Below are 18,165 nucleotides of genomic sequence, written 5' to 3' on the forward strand. Positions count from 1 at the left end.
AGGTAGTAACTAGCTTTTAAGGGAAAAATAAAGGTCTGTTTTGAGGGAAAATGTAAGGCCACAAGCCACAATAACATGACCTTAAGCTTGAAAAACAAATCCACTTTTGCCAGTCCTGTGAAACATTGCCTACAACACCGGAAATTGTCTTTCAAATTGTCTGACAAACATTCCCAACTTTGCCACATAGCCAATTTTTAAATAGAAATTGTGATGAAAAACAGGCTTTACTTTTCCAAAGAGAAAAGCAAAGTTGACAGTTCCTATGCGTCTATTGTACGCTCTTAGAAAGAGATACTTTTACAGTAAAAAATGCTGATTCTGACTTCCTGATGTTCACATTGATGCAATTACTTCAACTTGATTTGAATTACTTTCAGTATACCCTGGTGAAAAGCTTTAGACAATCTCTTTTGGGCAACAAAGCTGGATGATAACTTTGCTACTGTTTTACGCTTAACTGAATTGTGACTCACTGCTTTTACCAGCAGCCACTCTTTGTTTAAAAAAACAACAACAAAAACCTAACCAGATATAAATGGACAAACTGAGAAGCAGATGGAAAAGCAGACCCTAAAAACTGGAAATGCGGATACTGTAAGCACACTTTAAGTTGCAGTCACTCAAAATCATTAGACATGATTGATTAAACTGCTCATTTTTGTGAAAGGAGTCCTGCACTGAAACATTCAAGAATGCCTTAATGACTCTAGTTTTCTGGTTCCACTCAAAGTCAATGTATGTGAACCGCCAGGTCACAGAAGAGGTTTTGACTCTCTGAAGTCTTAATACACTTAGATCCAAAATACACTACTAAGGGAAGAAAGCTGCCACTTCTGCAGGCAAATGGTGAAAACAGTGGGGTTGCACACATGAAGAAAGGCTGGTGCAAAATACTTTCCTTTAAGATGGCTCTGCAGAATTGAAGCTGCACACTTGCACACTTGCTATCTGACTTTGCTGCACTTCACCAGAGCTGATCTCCTGCAAGAAGCGTGAACAGATGAGGACTCTCCTGCAGCAACTGCTCACATACCTCCCAGTTACAGGGCTAATGCAACTGGCAGCTGTTTCTAAAGTCTGTTGAAATCACATCTTCAACACAGACAGCTAATCCCAGTCACCCTATTCAGTTGTTTCATCTGGGGAAAGGGAGCGTAGAAATCCATGTGAGCAGAATAACAACAAGCTTGCCTGGACAACACATTTCTTTGCCTGCGTTAGCCACGTAACTTAGCCATAAGGGGCTTCAACCAGTGAGAAGCTAAGCCCCAGCTGCAAAATGAGCTCTTTACTTCTTGTGCAGTCACTAGAACCCTGTGATGCTCAAAATATTGTGCAATTATCCCTAAGGTATTAAAAAACAAACAGCAACTGTTTCCTTTTAGCATCACCACTGGTTGTCATATCATTTAAAATAACAGCTTACAATGAAGTCAGTAAGTTGTTCTACCAACACTAAACATGAACCTGGCATGGGCACATACTTACTAGCTGGATCTCAGTAAGACTGTGCTTTCATTTGGTCATGAAATGAGTGATCTATTTTTGGAACAGGTTCCAAACATAAACTGACTGCTACATTTCTCTGAGGTTCAAGTAGATTGCTTTTTTTCGCATTCTGAAAACAGTCTAAAAACCGTTGTGCAGCTGTGACTCAGCTTCCTAAACTATTTGTGCAGCACTTATTTTCAGTCATCCAAATAAAGGATACTGCAGCCAAATCATTACTCCTAAGGACTGCAAAATTTGCAAATTGATCACATCCAAAATTATGTTCAATCAACAATTTGACTCTGGTTATATGTAACCTTTTGTTTCTTCCACTAAAAAGTGGTGCTATAAAATGATAACACCAAACTACATGAGGAAGAATGTGCCAGCATTATTAGAATTTTTAAAGATTATTCCTTGGACGTATTTAAAACGTAAAAGTGCTCAAAAACTACCATAGTGTATACCAAAGGTGTGTCACTAATATACTGAATATATTTGAGAGTCCTCCACCACACTTACCTTGCCACTGCAGTTATTTTCTCCACCTAAGACATTCTCTTGACTAGGAGAGTGAATTTCCATTATTTTCATAAGAATCAGGTAAAGAACAAAGACGCAAGTGTCCTTGTTTAATTACCATTTCAGTTTTTTCCCAGAGAAAGACCAGATCTTGCTTTTCTATGTATGTTTCTTTTGTTAAACTGGAAGTAAATGCCTGTAAAAATGTAAGACAGTAATATTGCAGTAAGCTGCGGTATTACCTTGTTTTCACGTGGGCGAAAGTCCTTTTAAAAGAGATACTGGCAGTTGAAAACGCATCCCCAGATAACATGCAGAAAAGCAGAGACAAAGGGAGGGGGAATCAGAGGTAGAGAAGCTATTGGGAATAGACCATGTGGCTTATGGGAGATAAAAACCTTATGGGAGATGAACTATTGGCACTAAGCAAACTCAAGAGTCAACTGCTCCTATTCTTACTGCAAATAACCCACTCTGCTAGTGAATCCTGGGATTTGTGGGTCAGAGATGTGAGAAAACAGTGCAGAGACCTCTGAAGAGTAGGTGTTGAAGTTGACATCCATTACTTATTACAGCGTTAAAACACCCAGACAAGACATCCAGAAAGACAGACAAGCTCTGCAGCAGTACGCTGCAGACTAGGTCTTCAATTAACTATGTTTGGTGGAGTTTTTCTCCTGCCTTCAGGCTCGGCCATATAGTTGCTGACACCAAAATCCCACTGCATGCCTGGCTATGTGGCCTCTGACTGCACCTGTCCCTGCAGCATGGTCATTTCTAAGTGAGCCTGGCAGCCTCAGTAGCCGGGTATGAGCACGCTGGCATGCTCTGACAGGCAGTATATATGCTACAAAACACAGGAGTTTCTCCTGCCTCTCCCCCTGGCTTAATACAATGAATCATGAGCACCATTTCAACCCAAGACTGCAGTGCAGAAGCAAATGAAAGGCTTACGCCAATAGCCACAGCCAGCTGTTCACTTTGGAGGACTAGTTTCTGGACAGGACTCAGCCACCTGCACCTGGCTGGCTGCAAACCAAGTATTTAAGGGTGAAAAGTGGAAGTTTAGTGTTTTGAAGCTGGATGCGATTTGAGCCTTCAAGTTTTATACGTATCACTTGGCTCTTTTCCTTTCCTGCAAGCAGCAAAATTCCTTCTCTGTATTTTCAGATCTCCATATGCCTTTCTCTTCCTTACCTAGATTTCTATCTTTTTTCCCTCATCCAAGCTTCTTGTCCCTATGAGGAGCTGCTCTCCTTGCTGTCCTTTTGTTCTCTCTGATGCCTCTGTTTGAGCTTGCAGATTCATGTAAAAGAAACACCTTCACTCCCTACCTACCACCCCCCTGCAGCTGTGTAATTTGCCAGCAGGGAAGAGCAGCCTCTATCCTGCTTCTGGATAACTTTTGTTGCTCCCAGCTATGCCTTTTTATTATAATTTTTTCCAAATCAGCATTTCTTTTACATTGAGCATATTTTGCCTCTTATGAAGTGGTAGTATGCTTATAACACTAAACAATTTATAATGCTCCAGATAAAACCTGCATAGAGAACATTAAAAATGGAGTACTAAAGTACTTCCAAGTCAGGAAGCAATAAAATCAAACATAAAGATGAGAAGAGATGGAGAAATTACTAAAAGTAGAAAGCACTACAGTGTCCCTGCATGCAAAGTTTTATGTGATGGTGATACCTGTTTTGTTGGCTTGTCAGATGCTACAGTGATGAATGACCACATCCTGGGCAGCTCCGAAGTCACTCTGCCAAGGCATCTGATGAGGCATATGCTTTGGTCATGCCTTAGCCCTGGCTAGCAGGTGTTGTGCACCACACACCACTGCACAGAGCAACACCTGCACCCAAGTGGACGTCATCCAGTGTGCCTGCCCTATTCAACTGAGCATAGCGCAGTGGCTGTGGTACTGGTGGAGATGGCTCTGGTGCCAGAACTGGGGTCAGCAAGGCACTGTATCCAAATTATACTCTGCCAGGAGCGAGACACCTCTCCACCTGGGTAGGCACCCCCCTGCAGCCACTGTCAGGTTTGGGTCAGCACCAGGTCTGTTCCAACCTGTACCACTTTGGGGTACAAGCTGATATTTATAGGTTCCTTCCTGATGTGTCTTTCTCTAGCTAGAGATAATATGAACATGAATAAGCAATAATAATGCAATGCAGAGCTACAAAGCTTTATAAACAATCCATTAGCTAACAGTGCTTAATTAGCCTCAAGTGCCCTGACCCACTTTGCAGACCTTCTCTGGGATAACAAACTGCTGCTGGCAGGTGCAATCAGTCCTTTTGGTTTGGTATTATCCAACTGTCAGTGCTCAGGCTGGAGACAGATTACTCCAGCTATTTCTCTTCTTTATGTGGGTCTTTTATTCTGTTTTAGCCCTATGCAGAGGCCTTAGGAGCAGAGCGAGGAAGACCTGTTCTTCAAGGCCTTTTTCAGAGTAGAGCAAGTGCAGGGGAGCACAGATCAAGAAGTAAGGAAGAAAATCTTCGCTGCAGTGTCATGTAGAGCCACAAGAAGTGAAGCAGCTCTGGAAACCCTGCGGTCATCAAGGCACAGATAAGCAAGGTCATAAGGAAAGACGTTGGAAGACAGCAGAAAATGTGGATTTAACGTGCAGTATTTAAACGGGCAAGTTACACATTTAGTTCCTTTCAACTTTTACATCCAGGAAAGGAGAAAGTGAGCTAATTTGTCCACCTTAAAAAGTTAAGCACCCTTTCCTCACCTTGTGCGAATTGTCACATTTCCCATTAAAGTCAATGTTGCTCTGCAGACAGCTTCAGCTTTTTCACATTTTGAAGCTAGCATTGGTAAGGGGGAGCTCAGAAAGGGCAAGCAACATACAAGGTTTCTCATGCAAAACCAGTTTCATCTGAGACTCAGGAGAGAGACGGCTATGGTTGGTGTCATGATGGAGTCTTCTGCTTATTCTGAATCCTAGGTGGAAATGAATGAGCATGAGAGAAAAATTCACCTGCTGCTCCCTGTACACATGCCTGAAAGCACAGTCTAAAGGCAGTTCCCTTTTTTCCCCGCACTGTGCCCTACTTGGATAAAAATACATCCAGAAAAGCATGGCTATCTTTCTCTACACCTTGGGGAAGAATGTTACAACAGCATTAGGATTCTCACATTAGATTACATCATTATTCAGAAGTTTAAATATCACCTCTCTAACACAGCATCAAGTCCCTTGCCATTGGTAACACAAAGGACTGATGAAATTGTATCTAAGCCCAGATTGTGCTTCAAATACAGCTTTGAAAATGTTGAAACACTTCTGACTATCGGATGTAAAAAAACACCCTACAACTGCAAACCTCTAAACGAGCAAACAGATAAGTTACTAGTTATAGAACTTCCCTAGAACTGGACTGGTTGGAGAAAAAGCCACTTAATAACACTGTGTTCAGTTTTCTGAGGCTTTGCAGAGCCTTTTGAGGTCTTTCCCCTCTCCCTTACAAATATTGGAGTGATGATGGGATTTTCAAGACCCACAGTAGTTTCAGAAACTGTTCCCTAAATGTTACTTTTTTTCCCATTTTCTAGCAAAAAATTTGTCCAGCTGGCTTCCGAATTTACATAAATTTTTAGCATACATAATTTTCCACAGAAAGAAACCGCACAGCAGAAATATACGGCCTGTGAAGATATAGCTCTCTTTTATTTTTTTTTTTAAATCCAAAACATGTCATTCCTGAAGTTTTGTACTGGGAGAGATCATGAATTACCACTTCCCTTTACCTCTCTATTCCACTCATGATACTATAGAGCTCTATCATATTCCCTCTCTGTTATTTCCATTCCCAAGCTTAGGAGACTGGTTTACACTGTTGCTTCTCACCAATAAGCTCTTGTGTACCTCTGATCATCCCTGGTCACTCCCTCCTTCTCTGTTCCTTTCCTTTTTCAAGAAATGAAGATCTGAAATGCACATTAAGAAATTTTCAAGAAGTAGCACCAGAAATGCCCACAATATTCAGGCTGTGCCTTTAACAAGGATTTACACAGTGGCACAATGGTGTTCCTGGTTTTGTTCCTCCCCTTGTAATTTAATTTGCCCCAAGATACTTGTAGGTGGGCTCTCCCTCCCTGTCTCATTTGCCAGCTCTTCAGGCTATTTTCCAGTGAATCGTGGATCTCCCTCCTAACCCACCTTCTTGAGGTCCCTATGTCAAGCAAAGACTGCAGGAAACAATGATACTGCATCATTTCTCTCATTTGTACATTGCATCTTTTCCACTTCAGTTGCTTTCTAGGTCTCATGCTTATCACTTCCGTAAGTGCATCACTGTTCACCCCTCTTGTATCAGCAAAACAAATATCACAACACTGTATTACTTATTGCTGCAACTTATCGCAATTTTTTTTTTTCAATTACCCTCCTTCAATGGGAGGAGGGTAGCATCATCCTGAGCCTGCCAGTCACTGGCGGTGTTAGGAGCTGCTCTTTGAACTGTGATCAAAGGTGTGTCTGAACTAGAACACACTAACAGAAACTAACAATTAAAGAGCCATAGACTCCAGGGGGACATAGGTTTACACTTGCAAATGTGCTTTAGGCCAGAATAGCTTATTCTCCTCTACAAAAGTGGCTACATTACCTGCAGTATAACTGTATCTGGAACCAATGTTAATTTAAGTCTGTCAAAGTCCTAATGAATAAAAAGATCACGCTTACCTTAGGCTGACCATCAAAGGTTGTTTTCATAGCCCCGATGGTAGTTTATTAAATCACAACAAGCTAGCATTCAGCAGTGATTATCTAGCATGACTGAAAAACTCCTGTAGTGTTCAGAGATCCAGGATAACAACATGAAGTCATGAAAACATCTTGGAGAAAGTCATAATAGTCCTACGTTAATGGTCTACATGACAGTCTGAAAAACCACTTCTCTTCCTTAGGCATAAGTGAAGAGAAAAGCTTGGCTAAATGAATATAAAGCTCTTTTTGTTCGCTGTTGACTTGTCAGTGATTGTCAAGGGCATGTTGCAGGACCATGATGCTAAATGCAAGGTGCTGCCTATGCAAGTCTTAAGAGCCTGGGTAAATAAATGGAACTTTTTTCCCCAAGACTTCTAATTTGATTCATTTATAAGTCTTGTGTTTCAATTTCCATCCAACAATTCATTATTTAGTTCCCCTCTACAAAAAGTAAACATACTGTAGAGTGTATATATGCTGCTGTTTTTCCCAGGCTACTTGGATAAATACCTAACTGTGTGTAATATATGCTCCCCTTCAGTTTGCCCAGCAAGCTGCAATCAGTGTCATCTGTGACCATCCCAGATGACTGAATACTTACTGGGGTTGTCTGCATTTTTGTTGTTGTGTTTACTGCCTTACTATTTTGGTTTAGTATCTGCTTTGGTTTACTTCATTGTTACAACTGCACTTTCAATAGTATTAGAACCATATGCATTCTGAAGAGTAATTTGGAAAAAAAAAATAATTTAAAAGGTTTTTTGCTTACCCCAGAATGTAAATAGGAATGAGAAAGAATACCTTCTCCTGAAATCTGATAGACACAACAGACATCAAAAACTGAGGCTAATAAAACATCAGTAGAACATTTCTTTATCAAAAACTGTCAATTTGTTAGAAAAAAAAAATTGACAGAGAAGTCAAGAGTTGCTGTTAAAAATTTTCTTTATAAAATAAATTTGACCTTATCTGGACTGGAATATCCTGGCTTTTTACTTTCTAATAACTTGACACTTTAAAAAATGTAATCTAACATATCAAATAGAACACAAATTGTCAATTATAGTTCCAGTTGCCTCCGAGCAAGCCAGAAAAGAATTTTCATTTCACTTACTGAAACACCGTCTGTAATACCAATCATCAACTAATGTTACTGTAGTATACAAATAGTAAGAAATAATTCAAAACATAAAAATTAAAACCAGAAAACACATCAAAATAATAAAACAAAACATAGTGAAAACAAGAAGTCCAACCAAGATGAAATATTTCAACTCCCCAGAAGCAAATTCTGATTTTAAGCATTATGTTGAAAAGTGACTTCAGAAGGTGCTTAAAAGAGATTCAAAGAGAAAAAAATTGAAAGAATATTAGAATTTCTGTGGATTGGATGTTCTGGCTTTTGACTCACTGTCTCTATAAGGAAGTGGAATAGACTTGCACTAGAATGAATGTAGGTTCATACAAAAAACAATAGATTCATATCAGTTTCTGTAATAATAAATAGCACCATGTCAACCCTTCTTTCTTTGAGACTACATCTATTTAAAAAAAAAATTGGAAAACTGGATCTGTCTTCTGAAGAGTCACTTACTGGTTTAGAAACTACACAGTAACTCGTGTCTTATTTAATTTATTCTATATGCACAGCACTTACTAGCCAGAAATAGACTCAGGACACCGAGATGAATTAAAACTTACTTTCACTTGTGTTAAGCACAGCACTCAAATTTGTTTTCTTTCTTAACAGCCAGCTATTACTCTGATTTTCAAAATCAAGGACATTCTCATGTCTGATTTTGAGCCTTTTGCCCATAACATACAGTAAAAGGTAACTGCTCACACAGCAGTGATAGTACAAACGCCAGGGCAAACTGCAATGCCCCGTGAAACAAAGCACAAAGTCAAGTCCCAGATGTTTTTTACTGGCCAAAGAATGAAGTAAAACACTAGCCATGCAGGTATACTTTCAGTGTAGGTAGATTTCAAAGCAGAGAATTCCTTTTTTTTTTTTACACCTTAATGTGCTGCCTGAATGTCAACTGCTACATTTCAAATACCACAAGTCTCATTTTATCTCACTTAATCGGATATTCTCTATAATGCAGAATAGCGCAATCAATCCGAGACATCATCTGTGAAACAAGAAAAAACCCAGGAGACTTCACAGACGGGAAAAAAAGATAGCTCAGGATACGTCTGAATGTGTCTGCTTCCACGGCACAGACAGTAATGATTTTCAGCACAGCAACTGGTCTTATTTTAACTTTGTCTTTCTGTGTCCTGTTGCAGGGGACCCGTTCTCTGTCAGCACTTCTCCCCCACTGCTCCAGCATCCAGGCCAGCCCCGGCCCCGCTCCCAGGAAAACCCGCAAGCAGCAGCAGGTTAAACGTCTGCTCCTGCCTTCCCCCAGCCTGTGCCCCACTGTGGGGCCTTTTACAGGCTTGGTGTCAAAACGCTCTCTGCCCGCAGACAACTTTATTGACTTTTACTTTGATACTAATTTTCATTAGACCCTATACAGCCAACGTCTTCAGGGGCAGGGCCTAAGACAACAAAAGTTACTTTTTCTATCCCCTCCCCTAAATGGGAAAAATCATCTTATATCCCATATTGCAAAGTATATTGCATGAATAAAATACTTTTAAAGTAAACATGCATCTGGATGTATGCATATTGGACTAAACAGGTCACGTGCTGGGACAAGTCCAATGCCTAGGAGGAAACGACTGTCCATTGTACACATTCAGGCTCTTTCTACAGCCTGGGACCCACAGGCACATCCTAGACCCCAGCACCTCACATGTCAAGGGTCTAATGCTGGAGCCCAGCTGGAGGGAGGCCCAGAAGCCTCCCACCCCCTCCTGGGGAAAGGGCTCCTATGTGGACTTGCTGTGGTATGCTCTAGCAGAGCCTGGAAAAACATTGCTTTGCAAGGAAGAAGCACCAGCCTCCACAGCCATGCTTGCTGAAACACCCAAGTCTGATGTCAGCCTCTTCCATGGAAAAGATATGTTAACATAAGGGCCAGTTGTATCAGACATTTTGAGGCATGTGTACTACTTGTCTATCTTTTGTGCATCATTATTTCCAGCACACTCTCTTGGCAAGTAATGCTTTTGGTTGTAATAAAACCTATGGTGCCAAGCTTCCTAAGTGGTCATAAAGTGAGGGTGATCCCCAGAGGAGATAGCAGCTATACTGTGCAGCAGATGCCAGTGAAAATCAGTGTTCATCTGCCACCTCATCTTTCTGGCAAGACTCCAGGCAATTAACAATAACAAGATGCTATTGAAAGGAATATGTAAACCTGCCATGTTTGTAGATACATTTCTCATAGGGATCCAACTGATTGTTCTCAACTTATGCTGATCTGGATTGAACAAAGCACAGGTCTTGCTTATTTCACTTTTGAGCTAGATTGTATTTCTGACAGAAGACCAATGAACTCTGAAAGAAAACAATAATCATACAACAATTGTCAGAATTTGGTAGGATAGTACATAGAGATGGAAAGAAGCGCTCTACTGATCGCTACCATTTTAATTTCTTGAGCTCTTCAAAGCAGAATCAGAAAAAATGGTAGGAGGCTGTAAAAATGCAGTAACTACATTGTAGGATGTGAGGTCTATGACATACAGGTTTGTTTTTGTAAAAGAAAGTCCATGCTCTAACGCATTTACTAAATAACAGCCTTGCGCAAGGGCAAGGCCCACTGTTCCTTCATGTGTAAAAAATTCTCTGATACATTAGCGATTCAGAAAAATGTGTAAAGTACGCAAGACAGACTTTAAGCTATGATTTATAAAACACTGGATGTTAGTTGGATGTTCCTAAAGGTTAAGAGGAAGAACAGAAGAGACACAAATTTTCTGAATCCACGTACACCAGCTTGATTATAGAAAGAACCTTGTGTCTAAATTTAGCTCTTGTGATTGACACCTTCTCAGTGAAAGGACTTTCACAAATACTCTTTTATAAAACTTTTCCTTTATTCACTCATACTTCTGCCACTCAGTGTCCCATTACTGTTCATTAATTTTCAAAACCATGAACAGAAAGTAAAAAAAAAAAATTAAAAACACCGTATATACGTAATAAACATAACTTACAAATATTTGCAATATTTGTAAGTGTTGCAAATATACTGAAAGTTTTATTTGTAAGAACATTCCAGTCTGGGAATGATACAGAATTTGTTCTGAATACCACAGGTGTTTTGAGGATTCAAAACAACCAGATAGTTAAGGAAGAATGACTGTTTCTGTTTACAGATCCCATTTTTCCCAGAGTCAAGAACATGCAGTCTAACAGATGTGTAGAATGCAATCTTCATGAACAATTCCTAAACTGAAATTTCATGACCAAAACTGCCTATACAATCCTGAAACTTGTTAGTAGTGATTCTGAGAAGAGCTTAATGTATCATTAACTGGGACTGGTTTTGAGCAATATGCAGCATCTGAACAATTAAAGATGGTTGTGTGCTCTGCTCCTATGACGTTACACCATCCACAAAGAGAAAACTCAAATACAGGAGCAGCAATGTATTGTGAAACCAAGAGAATAGTAAAGTCTATTAGTAGGGTACTTAAAAGTACAAATACTGATGGACAGCCTAGTCAATGAAAAAAACCCAAACAAAAAAATAACATCAAAGCCTTTTAATGCAAAATCCCCCCCCCCTTTTTTTTTTTTTTTACAAAAAAGCAAAAGAAAACAAAATTTAAAAAAAAAACCCAAACCCCACCCAAACCCACACAATAACATAAAAAACAACCAATCAACCCACCTAGTTTCCCTGGGTAAATGCCTGGTTACACATAACTACATAAAGCTGTCTTATATACTCCCTGAAAGAAAGCAATGTGTACCTCTTCATATTAGATCTAAGCCCCGGAATCAAAATGGCACTGAAAACCATGGGTCCCACTGGACTCATCTCTTCCTTCTAAGCCTTTATGAACACAAGCCTAAATCCTGAAAAGGCTGGGTTTAGAGAAAATGTCTTTGTTAAATTTCTATGAGGAGTTAACCACCAACTAGAAACATTTTTCTTCATTTACAAAGCAATATGAGCTGCCTTACAAAAGGCTATTAATGGATCACAGCAGTCATAATTACAATTGCACGAACAGCAATCTGGAAATAGATTTCCAAAGATGATTTTAATGCCTCAATCAATAAAGTATATTATGTGCCTAGGAGTGAAAGAAGTAGATGAGTTAAAATTGGAGTAGATGAGGGTTTGTTGGAAACTGAACGTTAGATAAGAATATAATGTTAGACAGTATTTCCTCTCAATTCCTGATAATGTTCATGACATTTTCAGTCTCCTTATGTGACATCTCTCCTTGTTGAAAATTGGGCATCATCCTTATTTTATGGCTACTGACAATACCTCCTTCAGTGATCAAGCCATGGCAAGAAAATTATTGTTACACTCTCTCCCTTTTTCATAAACTGCTGGGTTTTGGTTTTGCTCCTGCCTTTGCAACTATCAAACTTATTCCTCTCATAATGCATTTTTCAATTATGGGTCTCCACCTTGACTTCTAAAATGTAAATCTAAACCAGTCAAGATACAGAAAGTTTATCACCAAAAATATTGAGCCTCCCTTTATTTTTCTTCTTAGCTTTTCCAGTTAACAATCCATTTTATAGGTAAATACATCAGAACCTAAATATTAGACTAAATACAATGATGATACATAAGAAGTTCTAAATATATATAATAAATAAATATTATAAGTTCTAAAAATTGCTGTCCAAATGTGCTCGAGATATTTGGAGCTCTTATCAGCTCTATAACCTCTTTTTCTTTCTTAGAATGTAATGGTGTATGTCAAAAGGTTTTATATATTATCTTCAATTAAAAAAAAAAAATCTCAAAGCAGTTACTTTAATCCAATCTCTGTGGATATCTGCAGTTTAGAATTCAGTGATTATTCTCCCTGACACTAAATTCACATTCACTGAACATAAAGACTATAAATGTTCTTAATTCATGCAAAGTGATAATTCCCTGACTGCTTTCTTTCTTATTTATATAAGTGCAAGAGACTACAAATGTATGAAACAAAGTTATTTTCTCCCCCTGTTATTACACTATGCCACAACTTATCTTAATTTTAAAACTACAATTGTAATTTATGATGGGGAAAGTCTACCATTCACCTTTTCTACAGAAGTAAACGTGTATTGTCTGCAAAAACATGACAATATAGATGCACCTCTGACAGCTGCAAATCCCAAATCCAACTGTCTCAGATAAAAGACTAGGTACTAGGTTTTGCTACATGCTGATGGATGGTACGAGAAATATTTTAACCTGGCTATAATCCCATCTATCAGAAGCACTGGGGAAGGAAAACATCTGACAACCTGCATAAGCTCAATCCTTCAGCCAATTTTTCAGAAACTTGATCATGGTAATTCACAACAGTCGCTTCTTTTTTGAAAGACCTTGTTCAATTTGCAACCACTTGGCATGACCTGCTATCAGCTTTCTTGCAGACACAATCCCATGCCTCAGTGGTATTTTTTAAATGTACTGCTTGCTGAGCTGCTCGCTGACCAAACACCTTCTCAAGCTTTCAGCTGATTTGGAATTTAAAATAAAGTTCTTGACAGGACCCTGTACACAGGAGAGAAAAGAACAGCCCTTCAGATCACATTGATCCCATCCTCCATTATAAAAGCATAAAAGGCAATCTTTTACCCACATTTCACATGAAATAAAAATATCCCTGCATGATGGCAGAGACATCTCAAAAGAACATGCTTCAGATAACTGTTACTAACTTTATTGCTAACTGTGGTCTAAAAGTTAAACTTTTCTAAAGATATTACATAACATGAATAGTTCAGTAATTGAGCTTATTTTTAACTGCGTTTACTTTTAATTGAACTACTGAGGTATTGAACTTAAGGCTGTCACCTTTAAATGACTTGATACATTAATAAAATAAATTTTTAAAAGTCTTTCCGAAACTTTCCCCTGCTTCTTCCACATATGCACTGCACAGAGAAATACCTCCGGAGTGCTGACAGCATCACCCAGCCCTAATTCCAACAGAACCAGCTTGCTTTCTCCAAGCTGGGGACAAGACCGGTGAAATACAAATGAACCGTGGACACACAGCTAAACAAGACCAGGTGGTGAATGTACAGCCAAAGCGTGCCGTGCCCGCTCCGGACATTGGCAGTGCGGCTCAGCTAGCCACCAGTGGGCAGCTCAGACCTCGCAGTTACAATCACAGACAGCACGAAAGGAGAAAAGGAAAGCCCTCTACTGACCTGCCCTCCTGCTCCCTACGTGCAGTGCGGGAACATTCCCCCACATGCTCATACGTTTTTGAATCATCATATTCAACCTTGGTAGGACTGGCCAGAATATTTTTTAGCAGAACTTTTTCCATGGTAATTTTGCAATTTGATTAAAAGCAGCTGTCTCTTGCCAGTCCACCAGCCTCCCTACCACCCTCTGAAATCTTCACTGAGGCTGAGGTTCTCCGTCTGTAAGCTCCTTCTCCCAGCCTCACACCTCCTTTGGGCATAGAAAGTTTAATTCTAAAATGTTATTTTGGTGATTTCAGAATGTAACACCAGAGTTCTCATTTCAGGGGAAAAAAAATCCATGTTCCTTGGATCTAATACACACAGATAATAGGATATTAAATAACCCATCTGAGTACTAAGAGAAATCAGAGAAACGAGTACTAAAGTTACATTTCACTGAACTGCAATACTTTGAGGTATTTTCTTCATTTAATGCATGAGCAACTTGTTTGCCCCCCTCCCCCTTCTGTTACCTCACTTTTTTTTTATTAAAAAAAAGTATTCCCCAATAAGATTCTAAATATGCATGAAAAGGCAGCCCAGAACTAGGACAAGGAAAAATAATGTTTTAAGTATGAGGGAAACATTGGCAAATTGTCAACTATAAATTCACCTAGATGATATCTAGTGATATCTTATCACAAGTATTACCATCAGGCTCTATATAGTTCTCCAAGTCTATTTTAAGACAGCATTATGATGAGATTAGTTAGCATGCAGCATCCTTAAAAAAGCCCATCATCAGGATCATATAACTTTTCCTTTCTGCATATAAAAGTCCCTCTAACTGATTCTTGTAAAATCTTATATTCTCTGGGAGCATTGTTAGAAGCTGTAAAAACTCACCTTTCTCTTAGACGAGCATGTTTCTTAAAGGCAACTTTCTATGTTTGGAAATTCACTGTAAGGGTTGCCATGGTGATTAATTTTAAAAGTGAAATTCTCCCCTTTTAAAGTTTTTTCTTTAAAGAAGAAATGCTCCTTACTAGGGCCCAGTCCTCAGCAAGGCAAATGGGAATGAAAATCCCATCCTAACCTTGAAGATTAAGGAACATAGCCTCTGTGTAACTGAAACTTCAGTAACAGAAATATTTTCAGAAAAATATTGGAAATACCTGCTTTTACCTAAAAATTAAAAAAAAATATTCACGGAAGAAAGAATTGAAGGACAAAAGCAACATCATCTAGCGGTCTGACTGCAGCCAGCAGGTCAGGTTATACCAGTGAAAGGAAGGAGGAAAAGTAAGGAGGGAATGGTAGTAGTGGTAGCTGGATCTCAGCAGAGAAAAACAGCAAAGCAGTTAGCTGAGAGAGTGTCATTGCGTGGCAGGAAAGAGAAGATAACTGCATCCACAAAGAAAGAGTCTTGAAGCCACAGGTCATTAATGAACAGCTCTTTACCTAAGGCATCTTCAGTTTTCTTTTCACAGCTCAAGATGCAATTTCACATGGATCTCTCCGTCTATTGACTTGTCCTCTGCACAACGCTGCACAGGGCTACATTAAACCTTGGCTTTCCACAAAACTGTGTTAGCTGCCAGGGAGCAGACAAATGCACAGCTCTGTTCCTGCAGTGAGAGATGGAAAAGTACCATTTCTTCTCTAAAAAACATACAATGTTCAACATTACATCATGCAACTTGTCACTGCATAAGCTGTCACTGCAGAAATAATATCAAGTGTTGTGCCAGTTCAATACCCAGGCAATTTATGACTTCCTTATTCACATAAAGATCACAGTACTGTGAGACAGCTGCATTATTCATTATGTGTTTAATATTTTATCTCACTAGACAGCAGTATCTGTACAAGCACAATTAAAATGTCTGACGTAGACAGAGTTGATTTTAATACAATCAATCAAATTTGCTTCAGAGACTTGCTTGACCTTAAAGCTCTACTGTTTAAATGGAGAGAAGGAAAAACATGCTGAGACTCCTGTGGTGCAGTGTCTGGGTGTCACCCATTTTAGCTTGAATGACTACCCAGGAAAGAGTCTTTTCTTGAACCACTGTCTCATCAGTCATGGCAATTGTAAGAAATTCTAGGCTATATAAAATTATTTTCAAGTTAAACAGATAAGATCATTACGACAATGAAAAAAAATCACCTATTTAAAAATGGCAGAACACACAAATAGTTACCACTGCTGCTCTGTCATTACCATAAAGTTTAACAAATCCATACACACTTTGTATTTACCTGTTATTACTTATGACACAACGGAAGCTGGGTAGGAAACAGTCATCTTCTTGTTCCCCAGTCCCTAGAGCAGCAATGCTGCTCCTAAACTACTGGTCCCCATGCCTTTTTGCCTCCTCTCACAGGGAAGAATCACATCTATCAGCAACTCCTGGCTCCCTAAAGAAAGTCCAGTTGGTTTCCATGTACAAGAAGTCCAACAGAACTGTATTTTGCAGCATACAGAGTTTAAGCCATGAAAAACCCATTTGCTGAGCAAGGAGAAAACTGGAGTCCAATGTGCAAACAGCTAAACTGATATAAGAATTTCAAGGTTGTTATCTCTGTCATCAACAGGTAAGTTCATTCTTTTACACACTAATTTTTATAGACAAAGCTAGTAGATAATTTGCTAACTATTCCCCATATTCAGTCTTGAGTAAGGTGGTTTTTTAACACCTATAGAGAAAAACCACACTCCAGAAACCCAACCTTAGGACTTCCCAAATCTCCTTAGAGACTGATAGTTTCCAGTGTTCCTCTACTGTTTTGGAAGTAAGCCCAGGAGTCTTCAAGTTTATTTAAGTCAGTTAAGAAAACCAGCATTTACCAGCATCGGTCCTAAGAGAGGTGGCAGAGTGGAGATTAGCCATAACAAGAACAAACCCACCCCAAGTGCTATCTTCCTACTGTGATTTTCATCAAAGAGGTTTTACTCTAGCCATGAACTCATGTACACAGCTTTTGGCTCAGTGAAAAAAAACCACCCAAACAACCACAAACATGTTGTCAAAAGGTCATTTCAGGAGTGCACATTCACACCACCACAGAGCGAAACTACAGATTTAATAGATGCAGGACTTCTAAATTCTACAAAACTCCAGAAACAAAAAGGTTGAGATCTGTGAAAACCAGGCAGGAATTTGAAATATTAACTCCTTCAAACTGCAAGAGGTGGCACATTGTCAGAAGTTGCTTATCTGAAAAAGTACATGTCTCCATTTTCTTCTTGGTGAAGATTATATTTGTCCCAGGAAGCCCCAGAAGGGCTTTTCAGAGAGACAATCAGCAACCCCATGCTGCTATCATCATATGCTTTCAAACTCCAGACACGCACAGTACCCTTGTTGGGCTCAGAACTTGTGGAAGTGAGAAAGAAACGCCAAAAGGGAGAAAAAGGACTCCACCACTGCTCAGTTTTGCTACTCATAGCCAAAGACCAGCTTCTGTGTTCTTGATTTATCTTCATTTAAAGATACGAATGTTCATACCAGACTTGGAAAGCACCATATGTCACTGGAAGAGACTGAGGTGAGATGGTGAGAGGCATTATGCATTGGTAATATTCCTGTAAAACCTTTTTCAGTGGTCTAAAACCCCATTCAGCCCTTGCCTGCTGCTTCCAGATACAAGGTCAAACTACATCTGGGAGCAGAGGAATTGCTAGACATTTCCATGCAGCACCTTTAGCTCAGAACAAATCTGAGAATAACCAGAGCTAAATTGCTCCATTACATGTCTTTGGAAGCTGAGACTAATTTTGTGTTCAGGAGTAAGCTAAGCTAACTAAGAACAGTAGCGAAGCATCATTCACATGCTTTGTACCTTTTCTCTTTCCTTTTCTCTCTCTGTGTTTCATTTCCTTTGACTAACATTGTCCTTAGGCTATGACTTGCTTCTCCTTTACTCAGCTTCAGCAAATTGCAGAACAGTTTCTTCCGAAATGAAGTGTTTGTGAATTGCTTTGGAAACACCACTGCTTAGAAGGTATATAAACAAGGTGGGAACTAGTCCAAATACTAGTCAATAAAAGACCATCAAAGTCTGTAACAGTCACTTTATTTGAAAGGCAACAGCATGTCTGCAACAGGCATCAGATGATGCACAACTTCAAAATCACAAC

Source organism: Phalacrocorax aristotelis, chromosome 1 (genome assembly GCF_949628215.1).
Source record: "Phalacrocorax aristotelis chromosome 1, bGulAri2.1, whole genome shotgun sequence".
Lineage (NCBI taxonomy): Eukaryota > Metazoa > Chordata > Aves > Suliformes > Phalacrocoracidae > Phalacrocorax > Phalacrocorax aristotelis.